Source organism: Anabrus simplex, chromosome 1 (assembly GCF_040414725.1).
Source record: "Anabrus simplex isolate iqAnaSimp1 chromosome 1, ASM4041472v1, whole genome shotgun sequence".
Classification (NCBI taxonomy): Eukaryota; Metazoa; Arthropoda; class Insecta; order Orthoptera; family Tettigoniidae; genus Anabrus; species Anabrus simplex.
This window is the reverse complement of record NC_090265.1, coordinates 236,054,640-236,077,117: the sequence shown is the minus strand read 5'-3', so window position 1 is coordinate 236,077,117 and position 22,478 is coordinate 236,054,640. Positions and strand designations below refer to the sequence as shown.

Genomic DNA, 22,478 nt, shown 5'->3' with positions numbered 1-22,478 from the left:
TGTGAACTGTGTAATTATGGATGTTTCAGTAACGACTTTAAATAGTACTTCATACAGGAAGGACTGTGATTATTCATTTAACGTCTTATAGTTCAATTACGCCATAAACTGTGTTCAACAGTAAATGACAGTGTCAGTGATAACTACTCGCACTAAGTGAATTTTTCGTGTGTGAAAAATCACCTTAACGAGCTGCAATTCTACACGATCCAGTTCCAGCCATCATCACCTCATCGGGGGATGTCAACATGGTGTGTTAAGGGAACATCGCCGACCCTGATTCTCCACGGAACATTCCAGATGTCCATCCTTCAACATTTGTAGCAACATTTCTTTCATTAAGTGAGTAGTAACAAACTGACTAAAATTTTCTCATTAATTTTGAACAGTGGAAACTTCAGTGCCGCATGTGAACAAATATTTCAGAGTTCTCATAGTTTCTCAGAAGTGATTAATTTAATTTTCAAATTTAATTTTCATATCTCATAGAAAGACTTTAGGCTCTTCAAGTGTGCTATACATCAAGGTTTACAAACTGAAAAACTGAAAACTTTTAACAGAAATTTAATTTCTCATGTCAATTTGCAATTACAAGTGTGTGCTCATATTTAGAAAGACTTTAGGTGGAAATCTAATACCTCGTCTTCTCACACATGAAAGACTTTGGAATCAGTGATATTCATTTAATTTTCATGAACAGAATTCAGGAAGATTACGTTCAAACTTTTATTTTCAATGCCAGATTTGAGTCCAATAATCATATTGCAGGGTGAATTAATAAATTGTTAAAAAAAATTTTAACCATCTATTATTCGCTCTGCGAGTCTATCCTACTCTGTATTGGCTCCAAAACCAAGTTCCACTCCCTGAGGTCCTACTCATGCCCTTTCCCCAAAAACTTTTCCTGGTACAATACTAATGCTGAGTTGATAGTAAAATGCATTTTGTAAGAATAAAAATTTGTTTTAGCGACGTGGTCCTTAATTTGTTGTATAATTTTATCAAGTGTCAATTTGTTTTACAATACTTGATATCTTGATTTTGAAAGATAGACGGTCTGAAGAATTGGACAATTGTCACAACTGTACAATATTTTCCATTGTGATGTTTTAAGAACCATAGTTGTAATTGTCAGCTGAGGATGGCCCTCGAAGGGTCGAAACCGGTACTGTGAATGATAGTATGTAAATAAATATATTGATAAGGTGGAGGCTTCAGTATCAATCTTATGTTGTAGGATGGAACTTTATCAGAGAGGAGTTCTTTTGTGTGCTGGTAAATCTACTGACACAGGCTGGCATATTTGAGCACCTGAAATAGCCTCGGAATTAGTCGGGATCGAATCTGCTAACTCGGGCACAGAAAGCCAGCGCTCTACCATTGAGCCACTCAGCCCAGACCAATATCTCAGTTTTATGTCGGTAGATTCACTGGCACATAAAAGAACTCTTACGGGACAAATTTTTGGCATCTTGGAATCTCCTAAAACCATGAAGGTAGTTATTGGGAAGTAAAACCAATTTTTTATTATTATTATATTCCAAGGCCCATTTTGGAACTCACAGCTGTTGATATTCAGGTTGAAACGATGATACTGCGGTATACAGTATTGAGAAAAAAAGATCATAATGTTTATAAGGCATTAATAAATTAACTAGTGGTGGTGATCTTTTTTGCATGGAATAAAGTGTGAAATGCTCATAACAGCTTGTACTTGTGTATTTTCATTTTACATGGACCAGTGAACTACTTTTTAATGTATTTTGAAAATGCGGCAAAATGCCAAATTGACTCAAAATGCGAAAATTATACTAAAATAAGTGTGAAAGTCACTCAAATAAAACACTTTTCTTTCTTTCTTTTTCACTGGAAACTTCAACTGAGGAATTTATACACCCTTGGAATGTTTCTGATTGCTTGACCACCATTCCGGAATGTGAAAAGTAATACCTTGTGCAACTCGTTGTTCAACTGTCGCTTTCATTCCATTCACGTAGGTCAGGTCAACAAGTCTAAAACGGTGGACAGAAAATTATAAACAGGGAAGTTTTTATATCGATGATAGTGAAATTTCAATGTGTAAACTGTGTAATCAGCACCTGAAATGGCAAGATAAGTACGTCAAAACTCGGGGTATACCAGTGCAAAAGAATGTTTTAACAACATATCAGAAGAGGAGCAACGTGGAGTAAACTGGCAAGACACCATCCAAATGATGCAAGGTGAAGTAAAAAGTGCTTTTGTTGAAGAGACAATGAAGATATTTTTGGAGACAAGGGTCTCTCTTCTCAAAGAGAACCATCCAGCTTTTCAGGAATACTTGTGAAAGTTTAAACGCGGAAATGTCCTTGTTAAATTCATGGCTATCTCTCTCTTCATTTTTGAGAATCAGATAAAAGTAAATACGCGTTTACTCCTTAATGAAAACAATAAAAATGTACAAAAAAATCTGAAAACTAGAAAATGAAATGAAATTTAGGAGTGTAAAATAACACAAAACCATATAAATCACCCAATATTAATTACCGGTACTGTAGCATAGAGACTTGTGCTTAAGTTGTATTAGCTAATTTATTTCAGTTCTGCATTCAGGTACATGCCAGGATCTGGAGATCTGCCAAAGGAATCTACATTGCAATATGAATACATACCACGCTGTGGAGAAGCAATAAAGGTTGAGATTAAGGAGTGCCTACAAGGAAAATCAATTGTTATATTTGCAGACTTCAGACAGGCAGGGAAGATGTGTTTTCATTATTTTATTCTGAACAACGTGTTGTGACAAAGAAAACCAGGTTGTATTTCCAGGTAGTTGTAAATTTTTTGACAAAACAAATGGGACTACTTACACCAGGGCAATCACTGACACTTTGGAAGAATATATCTCATATGAGAATGAACACGGTTTGGTATCAGATTGAGCTTGAAACATGGGGACATGCTTCAAAGCACTGGAGACTATAATTGGTAACAATTTTATGCACTTTCAATGTTTTGCACACAAGGTAAACTTAGTTCGAGATGTGATTTTAAAAGAATTGTCACAACTAAATCATTCTGTATCCAAACTGAAAACGGCTTTCTTACATTCAAGAAGAATGAATATGAATTTTCTTGAAGAATCAAGTTATCCCGTTGTGTGATAAAAATTATGGACAACACTTACATCCCTTCATCAACTATTCTCAAAAATACACTAAAAATTAAATCTATCCTCCAGTGAAATGGAAAATTTTGAAGCAATTGATGGTGTTACCAAATATCTTTTTTTTAAAATGCTATTTGTTCGGAGCGTCAACCTAGAAAGATCTTTTGCCCCTTACCAAATATCATACTATGGACAATAAAATTATAGAACATAATCATCAAGATACTTCCCTCATCAACTGCATTGACATTGGACTTGCCCAAATAATTGCAAGATCTGAAATAGCAGAAGATATTACTTCCCAGCGTAACTGTACAGTATCTAATGGAGGCCATGTTCAGGCAATTCAAACGGCTTCAACAATTGCAGTGATAATCAAGTTAGTGAGAAGGACAACACTGGTGTAACTAAAGAATCAGATATTCCGGAAGCTGTAGCAATTTGGGATTTTTTAGCTGAAGAATCAGTTGCCTGTCTTTAGTGGATAGTAAAAGTCTTTAAAAAAAGATAAACAGAAGGTACATGAACGAGAAGTGGCAAAATTTTTGCTCTGTATTCAGTAACCAAAAGATAAAGCACCTCGTTTACTTCATCATTAACAACCTTCTTCATTATCTTACATCTTTTTATTCCACTGTATGAAAACTTGGGTCAAACACCACTTTTCTATGTCATAACAAGCTTTCTTCCAATCACTCGCTGTACTATTTCCTACTACCATCTCAGCTGCTATCTTTGCAATTCTCCCGCATCTAGTCACTTAATTACTCAAAACTTTTCTTTAATTGTTACTACAGGTTTTTTTTTTTTTTTTTCCCGGCCATCCTTCTGAGTTTGCAATTTAGCTTTTACAGCTGAGCACACCCTATCGTCGGCTTATGATGTCATGTTCCAGGATGTTCGAGCTCTTACCCACACTAAACACTACAGGTCTAGGATTATACATGGGAAGCTGTGGAAATACGTAAAAATCCTAACAATTTCAACAGGGACACTGACTATCAATAAATATGTCATTGCCGGTCATTAAGGTCCCTCCTTTCATTATCATTAATATCGGTGTTTTCCAAATTTGTACTCTCCTCATCACCAGATGGTTCATTCTGGGCTATGTGTTAAGTGTCATACTTTCATAATGTATGTACTACACATGTTATGCCCCCAACCCTCCGACCGACTCACTCATTATCCTCTGATTTTCTATACACGTTCTTTCCATTCTTTCAGCTCTATTCTCTTCTTCTATCATGTGGTCTTTCATTGCACTTTATTTTATTTTATTATTTCTATTTCTTTCTTATACCACATTCATCCCTGATTTTTCTGATGACCTTGCTGTTACTTTGCAATGCACATGCGGTGTAACAAGAAACATCTTAATTGGAGCTTAGATGGTGTCATCAACTCCTGCTTGGAAAGCTAGCATACAGTGAGCCACCTGGTGATGAATGAGAGTAAAACTTACTGTAGATCAACAGTAAAGCATTCTTAAATTCGAACTTTCATTATTGGAGAAGTCTTCCTTGTGAACAGAGATTTTCTCCCGAAGATACGGAGCTAAGTTCTTTGTGAAACGTAATGAATTTCACCTTGTTTTCTTGACATGGCAAAAGCCTAAAAGCTCATTATCATGTCTACAACAACGTTATTTGTTTTACGACCCACTAACTCTTTCTTTTTCCGGAGATACTGAGGTGCTGGAATTTTGTCTTGCAGGAGTTCTTTTAGTGCCAGTAAACTTACCGACACATGGCTGTCGTATTCAAGTACCTTCAAATATCACCGGACTGAGCCTGGAATGAACCTGCCAAGATGGGCTCAGAAGGCCAGCACTCTACCATATGAACTATTAACCCGGCAGTAACAGCAGAGGCTCTCTTGAAACAAAGGTTGGTGACCACGTGGCCCCTACTGAATCTGACATTGGTTCCACTTGTGCCAGGTTCCTCATTTTTACCTTTTCTATCACACCTCCTTTGGTTCATTCTTGTTCTCTTCTGACTCTATCATGTTTGGGAATCCCAGCGAATATTTCATTTTCATACCCTCTGTGATCTTTTGTTTCTTTTACTGATAACTCCATACTTCAAAGTCTCAGACCTCTTCCTTTTTCACTTCTGATTATGGTTAAGAAGGGATAATAGCCTAGTTGAACTTTTTTATTAAACAATAATAACTACAACCAGTCATCGGATAATAACAAAGTCTCCAGAGATTTTCAAGACATTATTATGTTGAAATGCTGAGTTTTCCCACAACTTCAATATCTTTCTTTCTGGTTAACAAAGGTTTGTTTCAAATTTGAGGAAACCACAACTCATGCACATGAATAGGTTGAATTTGCTTTTGAGGATAAAATAATTGAAAGAACATGGACTTTGGAAAGACAAGCACATTTCAAAAATGGTGTATTCTAAATGCTTCCCCTTATAACAACAGTAATGTATCAAGATACAAGACAGAACCTCTCATATCCACCCCTCTAACGGTATTATCCGAAACCTCTGACATCTGACATCTGACCTGGTTTCTGGAGATTTTTTATTACTGTGTGTGTAAAATCAAGAGGTTCAGGCCAGAGAATAACGAATAGCATTACTGAGTTGGACTGTAGTGTAAGAAACAATGCAAGGAAATGCAGGGATGAGAGGGCGGAGGAGGTTGATGTCCATGTAGTCAGCAATATTGTGCACCTGCTCTACATGCAGTATTTTTATTGTGGTAGTGGCTTCCTGGCTAAAGTGAAGTTATACAGTATGTGTCATTTGAATTGATGTTACAACAGAAGCATAGCCAAAAAAAAAAGTCTGTAGTTACAATTGAAGAAATGTTTCGAGCAATAAAATAATTAAAAGTGGGAGAGTCGCAAAGAAGATAGCAGCTGAGATGCGAGTAGGAAAGGGCCGATGACCTTCGATGTTAGGCCCCTTTAAACAACAAGCATCAAGCGAGTAGGAAATAGTACAGTGAGCGATTGGAAGTAAGCTCGTTATGACATAGAAAAATAAAAGAAAGTATAAAATGGTTCAACCTTTGAATACTATTAAAGTTTACATTACTATTTGACCAGAATTTTTGGTCATCATCAGCCGAACACATATAGATGTAAAACAATGCACAGATAAATAAATTGTGAAGTATAAAGAATTCTGTAGGTTGCTGATTTTCTAACACAACCTTGAAGAAATTTAAGAGTAAGGTTAAAGGAAATGAATTGTTTCAGGAAGTCAATGTCCTTTCCTAACTTAGCAATCTTGACCTTTAAGCCCACATAATGGAAGGCTTTTCGTTTTACATTTCTTATTTTAATAATTAAAAGGTTGAACCATTTTATACTTTCTTTTAACTTATTAGTGAACTCACTTCAATATGGAACAATATGAAATTCTTATCTCTTAATACAAAAGTGGTGTTCGAACCAGGCTTTCAATTAATGGAAGAAGAAGGTGTAATATGATGAAGAAGGTTGTTAATGATGAAGTAAATGAGGGGCTTTAACTTTCGGTTACTCAATACACAACAAAAGGTTTGCCAATTTCAGAGCCAGTTTTTCAAGAAAATCCCCCCAAATGTAATAAGAAACTGAGCAACAATTCTGATAAATTTCAAGCAAGTGAAGGCTGACTCGAGAAGTGGAAATCACTATGATGTTCAAAAGTTGCAAATAAATGGGGCAAAACTATTGGCCAATGAAGAAGGCATACTTTTTTTTTTTTTTTTTTTTTTTTCAGCGACTGCTCGACAAGGAAGGTATATCAGAAGACCCGCTTCATAATTGTGAGGAAAGTGGACTAAACTTTAAAATGCTACAGAGCTCAACTATGCCTCAAAATAGGAAGACAGTACTCCCAGCTATAAGAATGATGATTTTGGCTTGACATTACAGGAATGCATAAGCTTCCGCTAATTGTGATTGGAAAAGCAAAGAAGCCAAGAGCTTTAAAAACGTTAAGAAATGGTCCCCCTATTTGCCTTTATAGTACAAAAATCAATGAAGTGCCAGGGTGAACTCAGTAATTTACAGGGAATGGTTTTGTAAGCAGCTTGTTCCATCTGTGGAAAAAGTTTTAGAAAGCAAACAACCTTCCAAAAAGAGCAACATTAGTACTTGACAATGGGATTTTGCATCCTGGTGCAGACAAACTGAAAAATAGTGAAATAAAGTGTCTTATTCTGCCATCCAATTTTGCATTGACATTGACATTATAGACATGGTATCCAACATGGAATCAACAATCCCATTGTCAAATGACAATGAAGACAATCAAACAAATAATAAACTATGTAGCTGTATGGAACATCAGGAAGAAGCAACAGCTACTGGCCTCGTGCTTCTTAGATTTTGGAGGGTCACTGCCTCTAAATAACATGTGCAGAGAGTTAAATAGGCTACAATAACAACCATTTTCTAAAATATCTGTGAGTAAAAGAAAAATTAACTTAAGTTTTTTTTTTATTCGTTCCATGATTTACCATATATACGCAAATAATCTGTGCATATTTTTTCTGGAATTTAGCTAAGAAAAATTGAGCTGCATGCATTATTTGAAATAAGGTTGTAATGCTTTGCCTCAAACAATAGATCTCGTTATACTACAGCTCTGTCTAGCCTCAGTCTGTGTGGCATCAGTAGTACATTAGAAGTGAAGAGTGAACCATGTGTTAAGTGTGGCTACAAGTTCTTGTTATTTTTCATTCATGGTGAAAGAAAAGCCTAGCATTATTGAAGATGAAAAGAACAATGGAAAATGCCCATTAGAAAGAAAGTATGATGTCAGAGAAAGTTGTATTTATGACTGGTGAAAAATCAAAACGAGACTTCAAGAAACAAATAGTAATTGCCGGGCATTTCATGGCCAAAAAGGCGAAGCATCTGAACCTCGGAAAAAGGCTGTGTAATTATAAAGATGATAACAGACAATATGAATACACAGTTACATGTGAAAGGGTGCCAATTAGCTATAACCAAGGAAAAAGGCATTATTAGCTTCAAAGCTAGCCGAGGCTGGCTAACAAATATTTTTAATTGTGATAGATTATGCTTACAGAGGAAAACAAGCATCGCTCAATGACTCTGAGGTGATTATGAAGAAAAGGTACTGAATTTTCATCACTACATAATAAATTTGTGCCAAGAAAATTTTTCTGCACTTCCATCAGAAAAGTACCTAATCTGTTACACTATGGTATGGATTCGTCCCAACAAAATGCTCATGATATGTTAAAAAGAATGTGTGATTTAGTTAATAAAAATGTGTGTGAACTACCTTCCAAGTAATTTATAACCTGTATTTCACCAGGGTACAAAGCGGAGGTGGGACAGGTTTTTCTCCGGGTACTCTGGTTTTCCCCTGTCATATTTCATTCCAGCAACACTCTCCAATATCATCTCATTTGTCATTTATTAATCATTGCTCCAGAGGAGTGTGACAAGCTTCGGCAGCCGGCACAATTTCTATTCTCGCCGTTAGATGGGGGCTTCATTCATTCCATTCCTGACCCGGCCGAATGACTGTAAACAGGCTGTGGATTTTCATTTTCATTTCACCAGAGTATGTTCCATTGCTTGGCTGAATGGTCAGTTATTACAAGTGATGAAAATCATTTTTCGTCCGTATTGAAAGTTTCATAAACTGTATATAGGATAATATCTTTTGTTTATTTCCACCTATTCAATACATTACAAGAAATTGGCATTTATTTTAAAACATTATTCAGATGAGACATGTTTCGCCTCTCACTGTGAGGCAGCTTCAGTCATTATCAAAAACCTTATTATTTTACCAGGCATCTGGTTAAAGATATTCAAAAATGTGTTTGATGATTATAAGAGAGGTAAGATTTACGTTAGTTATAAACATGTTCATGAAGTAACTAAAAATCCAATATATTGATAAAAACATATGTAGTTCTTTGTTGAATAGGACTTGTTTGATTCTACTATAGTAAGAGAAGGTGGCTTGAATTCGTAGTCGTTAATAGATGTCTAATACATAGTGGAAGGCATAAAATATCAGTTCTATGAGAATATACATTACATTCAAATGATACTAAAAACTAGTGGATTCAAAAGTAGTACATATAAAATGTTCAATGAAATAACTATTGATCTAATAAAATGATAAACACATTTGTAGTTCTTTGTTAATTAGGACGTCGTAAGATTGTAGGGCTTAAAGCGGTAGTCATTAATAGATGTCTAATACATAGTGGAAGGCATATGAAATCAGTTCAATGAGAATATATAATACAAACAATTGATACATAAAAACTGGTAGATTCATAAGAGGTACATTTAAAAATGAAGGCGTCATGTGACTATAAAAGACAGTTGATGGCTTAAAGCCGTCGTCGAGGTTTGAAATGTAGGTCAAATAACTGCTAAATATATGGTAAAAAGATATAAGTCAAAATATACAGCTTAGTATAAAAAAATATATATAAAATATGAAGGAAAAACATTCCAATTGCTTGACAAAAGTTACTTGACGTTGGCATGCGTATGTCCGTGATATTTATTGGTCAACATTTCGTAGGTTATTTTAGATTTATTCGGCAAGATTGCGTTGAACAAGAAGTTCACCAGATGTTTATAGTTGGCCTAATTTGTAAAAAGAAAGTTGCAGAGATGATGATGGGTGGAAATTCTCAACGTTGGTATGGGTTTTTTTGACGTGAAGGTTGGAGAGCGTTTGTGTTCTTCTTCGATGACAATATATTTTATAAAACGTTGATTGTAAATAATTTATATTATTGAAGAGTATTATGGAAGTTTGATGAAGCTGTTGAATTATTGTTGTTATAGAATGGTTCTGAAATGAAGAAAAAAACTGTAGTTAATTTTGACGAAAATGAAAGAAAACATGGGAAGGTTTTGTTTAAGTGTTGTTAGTGAGAAAATGTTGGTGCTTACCTATGGCGTTGTAGGCCCATTTAACAAGCTGTGTGAGGCGCTATTAGGATACTAATGGTCACTAACGGTTTTTACTCCTTGTGTTGTACGTATGTCGTCTGGCTAGAGGGGGGTGGGTAGGAGGCGGCGGAGTTGTAGGCTTGTGATTCGTGAACGGGAGGGAGTTGTGAATGGTAGGGGAAGCGGAGGGGCGTGTATCATTTATTGGTTTCTGAATGGCGCGTGGAGGGGAATTACGTAAGATGGGATGGGGAGGGGGGTATGATGTATTTGTTGACGTAGGGGTGTTTGTTGATACTGTTTTGAAAATATTAAACTTTTTGTCCTGAAGGTTTACATTATTGAATAATGTTACTATTTGGTCATATAAAGGGCTTCTATTGTCTATTGGATCATTTAAATTCTTATTAGCATTGAATTTTTGGTCCAAAAATATGTATAAATTTTCGAATTCGGTCATAAGTCTACCTTTTTTTACTGTTTTTAAAATTTGAAGGTCCTGTTCAATTGTGGTAAAGTTGTGCCCCGTTTCTTTCATGTGATTGCTCATTGCTGAGTGTATATTATGTTTCTGAGCATTGAAATGTTCTGTGTACCTAGTTATGAAGCTTCTTCCTGTTTGTCCGATGTATGAGCTGAGGCACTCATTACATTTTAATCTATAGATACCGGAGCCTGAGTATTTATTATTTTCTGAATTTATTGTATTATGGTTGAAGAACATTTTTTGGTTTGAATTTTGAGTTTTGAAAGCTATTTTGATCTCTTGATTTTTTAAGGTGTTGGTTACTTGGTGTATGATTGGGTTGGTGTATGTAAAGGTTGCGAATTTTGATTTTTCATTTTTTATTGGGGAGAGGTTTGTGGATAGTTTCAATTTAACTTTATTGATTAGTTTGTCTATGACAGAGGGATTATATCCATTAAAAGTGGCTATTTCATTTATTGTATTTATTTCTTTTTTAAAATTGGTCGCTGAAAGGGGGATTTTTAGAGCTCTGTACACCATACTATAAAATGAGGACTGTTTGTGTGATTGTGGATGAAGGGAACTTTGTTTAATAGTTATAGGTGTGAATGAGGGTTTTCTGTAAATTTGGAAATCAAACTTATTGGAAGTTCTTGTTATTGTGATGTCAAGAAAATTAATTGATTTGTGGTTCTCATCCTCTTTAGTGAATTTAATATTGTTATCCAGATTATTTAAATAAGTTAATATGTTTTCACTATTGTTGAGGTTTTTGTCAATTATTACTAGAGTGTCATCAACATAGCGTAGCCAGAGATTTAATCCATTGATGTTATTTATTATTTTGCTGTTTTCGAGGTTTTCCATAATAAATTTCAGCAAGTATTCCGGATAAAGGGTCTCCCATGGCCAGGCCTTCTTGTTTGTATATTTTATTGTTGAAAGTGAAAAAGTTGTTTTGTAAGACGAAGTTTAGTACTTTTAAGAATTCTTCTATTTCTATTTTGCTTAAATTGCTATGTTTGGAAAGATTGTTTTTTATTATTTCTATAGTTTTTTTAGCGGGAATGTTTGAATACATGTTAATGACGTCGAAAGAGCACAATGTGTGATTAGGTTTTAAGTTAAATTTTTTTAGAGTTTCACATAGTTCTATTGAATTTTTGGGATGTTTGTTATGGAATTTGAAATGTTTTTTGAGAAATTTCTGGAGGAATTGTGAGGTTTTATATGTCGGGCTATTTTGGCTGTTTATGATTAGTCGAATGGGAACTTCCGTTTTATGTACCTTCGGTAGTGATCTGACGGTGGGTAGTTTGGGGTTCATATTAATGAGACTTTGGTATTCATGTTCATTAAATAAAAATGAAGAGTTTTTTAAAAGTGTTTTTAGATTACGTTGAGTTTTTGTAGTGGGATCCTTTGAGATTATTGTGTAGGTCTCATTAGAGAAGAACTCCTCTGTTTTATGAATGTAATCTTGTTTTTTCATTAAGACTACAGTATTGCCTTTGTCGGCTTTAGTTATTATTATGTTATTAGTGTCCACTTTATTTCTTAATTCTTGGATCTGTTTTAGTGAGGACGAGTTATTTTTGTTAAAAATTTCTTTTACAAGGGCAGGTAATTTCTTTTTAATTTCGTATTTTATGTCGTTTTGTTTGTCTGTTGGAATTTGTTTGTTTATGTTTGTTTCAGCTTCGGCTATTGTAGTGATTATATCTTCTGCTTTATGTGGGTTGGGCCAATTATGTTTTAAGCCTTGGTTGAATAAACGTGTTTCTTTATCTGTAAAGGTGACGTCGGATAGATTAATTGTAGTTGGAATATTGTTCCAAGGAGAGGGGGATATTTTTATATTACTGTTCCGGTTCATTGATTTTGCTTTTTCTTCTTTTAAGTGTGTCAATTTACGATTTAGTGTTTCTTGTTTTTTGTTCAATGCCATTTGTATTTTATATGTAATGTGTTGTTGATAAGAAAGCCATTCTAGCGGTGATAACGATTGCGCAAGAATCAAATGTTCGCGATAAAGTTGTGTATTTAATAAGGATTTCTTTCTATACGATAGTTTTATCTCATTTTTGAGCCAAAGGTTGTTGATTTTGTTTTGAATATCGTTAGATTTATGTTTCGGAATGTTTTTCCTTTGAGTCGATTTTAGAAATTTCGGCACTAGATTGGATCTTACACATTCTTTCTTTTCAACGTTGGTATGGGTTTGAGAATTTCCACCCATCATCATCTCTGCAACTTTCTTTTTACAAATTAGGCCAACTATAAACATCTGGTGAACTTCTTGTTCAACGCAATCTTGCCGAATAAATCTAAAATAACCTACGAAATGTTGACCAATAAATATCACAGACATACGCATGCCAACGTCAAGTAACTTTTGTCAAGCAATTGGAATGTTTTTCCTTCATATTTTATATATATTTTTTTATACTAAGCTGTATATTTTGACTTATATCTTTTTACCATATATTTAGCAGTTATTTGACCTACATTTCAAACCTTGACTACAGCTTTAAGCCATCAACTGTCTTTTATAGTCACATGACGCCTTCATTTTTAAATGTACCTCTTATGAATCTACCAGTTTTTATGTATCAATTGTTTGTATTATATATTCTCATTGAACTGATTTCATATGCCTTCCACTATGTATTAGACATCTATTAATGACTACCGCTTTAAGCCGTACAATCTTACGACGTCCTAATTAACAAAGAACTACAAATGTGTTTATCATTTTATTAGATCAATAGTTATTTCATTGAACATTTTATATGTACTACTTTTGAATCCACTAGTTTTTAGTATCATTTGAATGTAATGTATATTCTCATAGAACTGATATTTTATGCCTTCCACTATGTATTAGACATCTATTAACGACTACGAATTCAAGCCGCCTTCTCTTACTATAGTAGAATCAAACAAGTCCTATTCAACAAAGAACTACATATGTTTTTATCAATATATTGGATTTTTAGTTACTTCATGAACATGTTTATAACTAACGTAAATCTTACCTCTCTTATAATCATCAAACACATTTTTGAATATCTTTAACCAGATGCCTGGTAAAATAATAAGGTTTTTGATAATGACTGAAGCTGCCTCACAGTGAGAGGCGAAACATGTCTCATCTGAATAATGTTTTAAAATAAATGCCAATTTCTTGTAATGTATTGAATAGGTGGAAATAAACAAAAGATATTATCCTATATACAGTTTTTGAATGGTCAGTGTCGAGATCTTGGTTCAGAGGGTCCCAGGTTCAATTCCCAGCCGGGTTGGGGATTTCAGTCGCTTATGTTTGGAATGACCATTTGTTCATTACTCTATTTCTGTCCCTTTCATCACTATTGGACCTTTTATCGTCACTGTTGCTATTATCTATACGCGGAAGGTTGAAGAGATTAGAGTTATCAATGGTCACCGAAATTCTGTTCCCTGTGTGTTTATAAGGACGCACATGACTACTGCCACTGCTGGAATCATTGTCAAGTAATGTCCGTCGACCAAACTACCGCCAGCATGGAGCCAGGAGTTGTTGAAACGAGAGCAGGTTTATGTAACAAACACATTTGTACAGGACGCATGGAAAACATGTTTGTGATGGTCAGGCAGTGATTGCTCATTAGAAGCAAATATAGATACGAAATTCAAGCCCAAATAAGGTCCGGAAGCTATAAACAAATAAATTTGCGGCGATGTTAAGAAAGGCACTGCTATCGAGAATAACAAATTAGTCAACTATGTACAGAGTATAAAGAGGGTAGCTAGAGGAGATAAGAAGTCTTCTCTATTAGGTCTTCTCCGGCGAATCATGTTCAAGTAAGTCTTCAGTAAAAAGACTGTTAGGTAGGAAGTGACCAGCGAACAGCTATGTAGTAAGGAAGAGATTAGACGTAAGGGTTTAAGTCGAGCTTGTACTCCAAGGAACTTTAGAAGCAGTAAGCAGCTATTCAAGAGATAGATTACAGTCTCAGGGAGACTAGAGATATTTGCAGTATAGAGTCTGATAGGAAGAATTAATCAGAAGAGCAACATTATTTCCATGCTACCTAAGAGAAGTATCAGAACATGTAAATAAAAAGCCAATATATATCAATTTTGGAGAAGGGATTCAGTCGCTGTTCTCACTTAGTATTCTCCGAGACCACCCATCCAGCTCCCACACCAATTGACAAGCGACACACCGCTCGGCCGTACGACATAAATGGTGTCAGCAGCAGGGTTCCCGGGTTCGAATACCTCAGAGAGCAGTACGGCAAGCAACTGAAAGAAGACGAAGGCGCACAGAAGTCCAGGTCCAGGAGTCCAGAACGAGCAGTACGGCAAGTAGCTGAAAGAAGACGAAGGCGTAGAGAAGTCCAGGCCCAGCAGTCCAGAACAAGCAGAGACAACAGCCGACAGCGCATCAAAGAAGACGTCAACAAGGGGTAAGTCATACTCAGAGCCACAATTTAAGTAATTGAGAGTAAGATTAAAGTTTAAAGGTGAAATGTCACACCATTCTGAAGACATTTCAGATGCTAGTGAAATCAAGGAAACTGAGGCACCTACTCAAAGTGTACCTAATATTTATATGCCAGTGAATTCTCCATGCAGATTAGTAGAGTCAAATTTTGTTGGAAGGAATAAGCGTCAGTTAAGAGAATTCTGTGCTGATGTAGATGCAGCTTTCAGGCTAATTAAACCAGAAGTACATACATTCTTCTACCAATATGTGCTATCGAGAATTACGGGAGAAGCTAGGCGAAAACTTATGCTTAGGCGCGTTGTAAAGAATTGGCCGAGTGCGAAGGCAGTATTAAATGAATACTATGCGGAGAAACAAACACTTGAACATTATGTCAGTGAAATGTCAGAAACTCGTCAAGGAAAAAGCGAGAATGTACAGGAGTGGGCAACACGAATAGAGTTGTTATTCACAGCTTTTTTGCGATGCAGCTTTAGAAATAGCTAGTCCAGGAGAAACCAACAGGGTTAGGATGATAGCAGAGCACTTAGGACGTGCCTATTTTATTAAAGGTTTAAGTAATCCCGGTGTTCAGTCGAATGTGCGAGGTCAGCACACAAAAGACTTCCAGAGCGCAGTAACATATGTGATAGAAGAGGAAGCCTCTACCACAGCCAAATCAAAGCGACCCGGTATAATAAATACCAGAACATGTAATAACTGTGGTAAGTTGGGACACAGTAGTACGGATTGCTACTTAAAGAAAAAGGTAAACAAGAGAGGGCGTGTAGAAAACAACCAGTGCAAAATTCGCACCACTAACAAAGTAACTAACACAATGGAATGTTTTAAATGTCATAAAACAGGACACATGGCAAGAAATTGTAGGGTTGCGAAGTGTCAAAAATGTAAGAGAATAGGACACGACAGTAGGGACTGTAGGGTTACCGTAAGCACTGTGAGGAACAACGACAAAACACAGGAAGTACACGAATCAATATATTAAGGGGATATATTAAATGCTTTCAATGTGGAAAGAAGGGACATAAGAAAATTGAGTTCTGGAATCGAACAGCAGGACACCAAGCAAGGATGAAACGGTGTTTTAATTGCGATAGGGCACCACATTTAATAAAAGATTGTTGATTTCTGACACAAGGAAAAGAAAAAAAACTTGAAAGAAGAAGTAGAAATGAGCAAGGCAGAGTTAGGCCACAAATAAGAGGAAATACTAACATAGTTTCGACAAACTAGAATGGCCTCGTACAGCAGGGGTGAGTACGAGCCATGAAAGTAGGAAGGCCACTAATGTGGAAGAAATCGAAGATAAAACAAGAGAGAACAACTGACCATTTATAGTCATAATTAAGGTAGCAGAAGATGAACCTTATAGGAAGTTCTTAATTGATACAGGTACAGACATAAGCATAATAAAGGCAACTAGCCTCCCCGAGAACTGCCAAGTAAATAGACGGAATACCATGAGAATTAAAGGAATTACGGAAGGATCGTCGAAAACAAAAGGGTCAACTAGTCTAAAGATAGGAGACAGGTTTTATAGATTTCATGTAGTAGGACATGAGTTCGACATCCCACAAGATGGAATTCTAGGACAGAATATATTAAGGAATTCGGTAATAAATTGTGAGCAAAAAATCTTGAGTATAGGAGAATACGTATATCCGTTTGGAGCAGCAGCAACGGTAGGAATGAAACTGGATAGGAGACAGGTTTTATAGATTTCATGTAGTAGGACATGAGTTCGACATCCCACAAGATGGAATTCTAGGACAGAATATATTAAGGAATTCGGTAATAAATTGTGAGCAAAAAATCTTGAGTATAGGAGAATACGTATATCCGTTTGGAGCAGCAGCAATGGTAGGAATGAAACTGAAACCCAGACCAGAAACCATGGTATGTGTAGAAGTAGATAAAAAATATGGGGATGAAATAATTTCTAAACAGGAATTAGGTACAGGGATAAGAATATCCAGCTGTATTACCACCGCAAAGAAATATCAAGCAATAATTAGTGTATTAAACACTACTGAGGATGAGGTCTATGTAAACAGTCCAATATTCCACTTAGAGGAGGCAATGGGGGAGAATGATCTGCCCTTTGGAGTAAAAAGAGAAGAGGATATGGGTAGCATAAAACAGTGTTGTACAGTGAGTCCAGAAAAATCAAGAATTGAGAGAGTTACTGAACAGGTCAGGACAAGTCACATAGTAGCAAAAGACAGTGAGGAAATCCTTAAAATTTGTGCGAGGTATAATGATATATTTTACCTAGAAAGAGATCGGTTAACATGTACAGACATGCTTAAGCATTCTATTACGCTTCAGCAAGATACAGCACTGATAAATGCCCGCCCATATAGACTGCCGGAAGCACAAAAGAAGAAGTGCAGAAACAAATAGAGAAATTATTGGCAGATGATATCATTGAAAGTTCAACCTCAGCATGGTACGCACCGATATTATTGATAGAGAAAAAGATGGATGCATCAGGCAAGCGAAAATTTCACCTTGTAATTGATTTTAGACGTGTAAATGATGTCACGATAGGTGATGCTCATCCCTTACCTAACATCACCGATATTCTTGATCAGTTAGGAAAAGCTAAATACTTTACTACTTTTGACTTAGCAAGCGGATACTATCAAGTCCCTTTAGATGAAAAAGACGGCCTTTAGTGCGTTAGATCGATATTATCAATTCAAGAGAATGCCAATGGGATTAAATAATTTTCCCGCGACTTTCATGAGATTAATGCAAACAGTATGAAGCGGATTAAATGGATTAAAATGTTGGGTTTATCTAGATGATATTGTAATTCAAGGAGACTCATTCGAAACACATAATCAAAGACTGATTGAAGTGTTTGAAAGATTAAGGGAACATAATTTGAAATTTCACTCACCAAGACCAACTGATGAGCCCAACTTAGCACACTAGGGCGAAACGCTGACAAACAGGAATGAGTTAGCTGGAAAATTTATAATGTCCAATAACGGAGCATTTATATTGGTATTATAAATTTACTCATTCGTGACAAATATTTCAGTTTCCCTATGGAAATTAACATCTATATCATCTGATGGCCAGACAGGCATCAATTTTTGGTAATGAGACAAAGTCTCTCACAGTGCATTGGCACTGCCGGTGGCTCCAAGTAGCTTACGCAGTGGCCTCCACGGTATGCACTAGCCATGCACCTTGGTAGGTGTGCTATTTACCAACGGATGCGCCCAACTTAGCACAATAGGGTGAAACGCTGGCAAACACGAATGAGTTAGCTGGAAAATTTATAATGTTCAATAACGGACTATTTATATTGGTATTATAAATTGCTTTATGTCACACCAACACAGATAGGTCTTATGGCAACGATGGGACAGAAAGGGGTTAGGAGTGGGAAGGAAACAGCCATGGCCTTAAATAAGGTACAGTCCCAGCATTTGCCTGGTGTGAAAATGGGGAAACCACAGAAAACCATCTTCAGGGCCGCCGACAGTGAGGTTTGAACCCCCTATCTCCCGAATACTGGATACTGAACACAATGTCGACAATATGTTAACATTGGAGCTGCTACTACTACTACTACTACTAGTACTACTACTACAATCCATAGGAGTTTTGCGGGTGAAATAAAACAGAAATTAAAGTCCAATTTTTTAGAAAATCCTAAAATTACGGTGTACAGATTATTTAATGCTTGCTTGTCGTAAATGGAATTGTAGAACTCTTTGCTCTTGGAGGCTGTTTCTGTCCATATCCCTTTTTATCCAAATTCTGCTGCCCTTCAAGTTCCTCGCACCATTCAAAATTCGGCTTGCCATTAATGAGGAAACAAACTTAATTCTAACAGGTCTTCTTCCTCTATTCTTTCCCATCCTATACACATCATCTATCTCCCTCTCGGTACACTCAATGCCTAATTTCTCTCTCATTAGCTTAAGGACTGAGCTCATCAATTCCATCTTAGATTCTCCTTCCTTTTCATCCAGTCCGTAAATAATAATATTTCTTCTCTTCTCCTCCTCCGTTCTTCTGCTATCTCGCCATTGAAGTACCTGTACTTGTTCTTCTAGCTCCTGTATCCTCTGCTTTATTATAGCTCTTTCTTCCTTGTCTTCTCTTATCTTCGCCTTTATTTCTGTTAGATCTTTGGTTATGCTGTCCTTCATATCGTTGATTTGTTGGAACTGTGCTTCAAACATTTCTTTGGTCTGGTCAGCCTGAGAAGCATCGCGGACAACTTCCTTAATTTTCTCAATGTCCTCCCATGTCAATGGGCCTGGGTTCATCTCGACGCCTCCGATGAGTAATAGAGTAGCCACTATAGCTGCCGCCATCAACAATTCTGTCAGTCCTATTTCTTTATTAAATCCTGCTTTACACTCCGTCTTGATCCACTTGACCCGGTTGTGCCATAGCCCTATCACACTCCTATACTGCTGCACTGTTACTCCCATATTGCTTTTCCTGCACTTCCGCACCGTTACCACGCACGTCTGCTCCCTAGCTCAGCTCAGCAAAGACTGATTATTTAATGGTGCAGAGTATTCACATATATACAGTATGTTTTCTATGCCTTTTGTATTCAACTGTACTTACATAATAATAATAATAATAATAATAATAATAATAATAATAATAATATTGGCTTTACGTCCCACCAACTACTTTTACGGTTTTCGGAGATGCCAATGTGCCAAAATTTAGTCCCTCAGGAGTTGTTTTACATGCCAGTAAATCTACTGACATGAGGCTGATGTATTTGAGCCCCTTGTTATACCACCGGACTGAGGCAGGATAGAACCTGCCAAGTAGGGGTCAGAAGAATCTGAGCCACTCAGCCCAGCTAACTGTACTTACAAATTCATACTGTGGACTAATTATTAGATTCTAATATACAGCATATAAAATTATTAGAGGCCTACATACGAAGGCCATCCAGAAAGTAGTACCCGTTTGCGCAATAAAGACACAGGGGTAAATATTAACAAATATACACATTTTTATTGGAAAGAGCATACTTTACACTACTTCTCCACATAATCTCCAAGCAAATTTAGGCATTTGTCATAACGTATTCCAGCGTCATAGTCCTCCGCCGCCAGCGTATTGAGATATGTAGTAACAGCTCGTTTAAGTTCTTCATCGCTGTCAAATCATCAGAAAGTCTTTAAGAGATGAAAATCTGAAGGGGCCAATTCCGGGCTATACTGGGGATGGTCGAAGGTTTCCCACCTGAACTGCTGCAAAAGTTGTTGTGTTAACACAGCTGCATGAGGCCTGGCATTGTCATGAAGGAGAATGATGCCTGTAGACAATAGACCTCGCCTTCGATTTTGTATTGCCTGCTGTAATTTCTTTAATGTTTCACAATACACATTAGCATTAATTGTGTCTCCACGGGCCATAAAATCAATGAGCAGTACACCTCGGCGATCCCAGAAAACGGTTGCCATGAGTTTCTTGGTAGACAGAACTGTCTTGAATTTTTTTCGTTTGGTTGGTGAATGAGCATGATGCCACTCCATGGACTGTCGTTTACTCTCAGGTAATGCATAACAAACCCAAGTTTCGTCCCCAGTAATGATGCAAGTCAGGAAAGAGTCTCCTCCTTCATCGGAATAACGTCCCAGAAACGTCAGTGCTGCAGCCATACTCTTGGTTTTGTGCTTCTCTGTAAGCATGCGAGGAACCCATCTTGCACAGATTTTTGAATAATGCAGATGGTCTTTGACAATTTCATGAACAATTGTTCGAGACACATTAGGAAAATGTTCACAGAGTTCATCAATTGTAACGCGCTGATCGTTCCTCACGCATTCGTCTACTGCACTCAGCAGTTGGTCTGTAATGACAGTTGGTCTCCCTGAACACTCCTCGTCGTGTGTATTCCCCCTCCCCAGGTTGAAGTTGTGACACCAGCGCCGAACAGACGACTCGTCCATCACACTGTCTCCATACACCTCCGTTAATTGGCAATGAATATCACAAGGTCGAACGTTTCGTGCATTAAGAAATTTAATCACGGCCCTCACTTCAAAACTGGCGGGGTTCTCAATTTGTTTAAACATTTTAAACGATCACAGACACAACACAGGCAATGCTAGCGTCAGGCAACCTCGCACAGAGCAGGCAGACAAGCCACTGACGCGGTCTGACCTTGCCCAGCAGCTACCCGAGTCGTCAACGCTTCATGCGGCGCTAACGGGTACTACCTTCCGGATGGCCCTCGTAAAATAAAATTTTAGACTCTCTCTTTTTTTTTTTTAAATTATCAATTTGGCTGTTTTAATGATACTCTCTGATATCTGGATTTTACATTATCTGGATCACCCAACGCAATGTTAGTCTGCATAGAAAAGGATTCACTCTAGTTAAGAAATTTCTATAGGAAAGCTGTTACGAGCAACTATAAGGAACCGAGATTAATGATCTAACAGATATTTCAAGATTATGCAAAATCCTGGCATCCCACTGCACATGAACAGACACCCTTTGTAGTCATGTTGGTGAAGGGTGGAATTTGCATGACTCAAATATTTAAGATGAAAGAATGGCTTTTTACACATAAAATAGAGCGTTACCAGTTTCTTGAGAGCAAGAAATGTGGTATCTGAGGAGCTTCATCACCAGATCTGTGAAGAGTGCTGACCCAATGCTATGAGTGATGGCTAAGTTTATAAGTAGGTGAAATTATTCAAGGCAGATTGGGAGGGCATAAATAATGACCCATGTATGAGCCGATGATATTGATATTGAGCCAATGATATTGGAAGCACAGATGGTTCACAATTCTTTCATCTCATTTTCCACAAGTTTCAAGGCCATTTTTCTACAAAATTTTACCAGAAAATTTGTTCTTGCATTCTTGATGGGTTCTGAAGATTCTTTATAAGGAATACGAAAAAGAAGAGATGTGCCAGTGCTTTGATATTTTTGACCTGATACTATGAGGAAGATGATGAATTACTGGACCACAAAATCATGGACATGGCATGGATGTTCCTCATGATTTCCAAAATGTGATACCTGTGAAGTGTGCTGCCCCAATCCTATGAGCGATGGCTGTTCGTACGTAGGAGAGTATATGACTACATTAGTCACTTGGCAGCAATCCATGGAGTGGGGACACACATCAACATTGACAAAGGTGAAATTCATACAGACCTTCTAACTTGCAACATTATGGCTACGAAGTATTGGGACAGATGCAGTGTTTTGCTGGTGGACTTAAATGTAACAAGGGACAATAAATAAAGCTATGTATTGTCAGAATTTGAAGAAACTTTGCAACACAATCCAGAATAAATACTTTAGTGCGCTGTCTGCCAGAGTACTGTTGCTTCTCACCAAAGCGAGGCCCTCACTACTGTTCAAATCCAAGGTCTCCGAATCTTTTAGTTGGCAGCAACTGGATTATCCCCCTACAGCCATAACCTTGCGGCTATTG

The 22,478-nt window shown here is 36.8% G+C and overlaps 1 protein-coding gene across 1 annotated transcript in view; it reads right to left on the bottom strand.

Annotated features, from left to right (window-relative positions):
• Positions 1-22,478, bottom strand: part of Top3alpha (topoisomerase 3-alpha) — a gene marked incomplete at its 3' end in the record, with an annotated part of 217,121 nt that overhangs the window by 32,964 nt on the left and 161,679 nt on the right. The window lies entirely within an intron of this gene.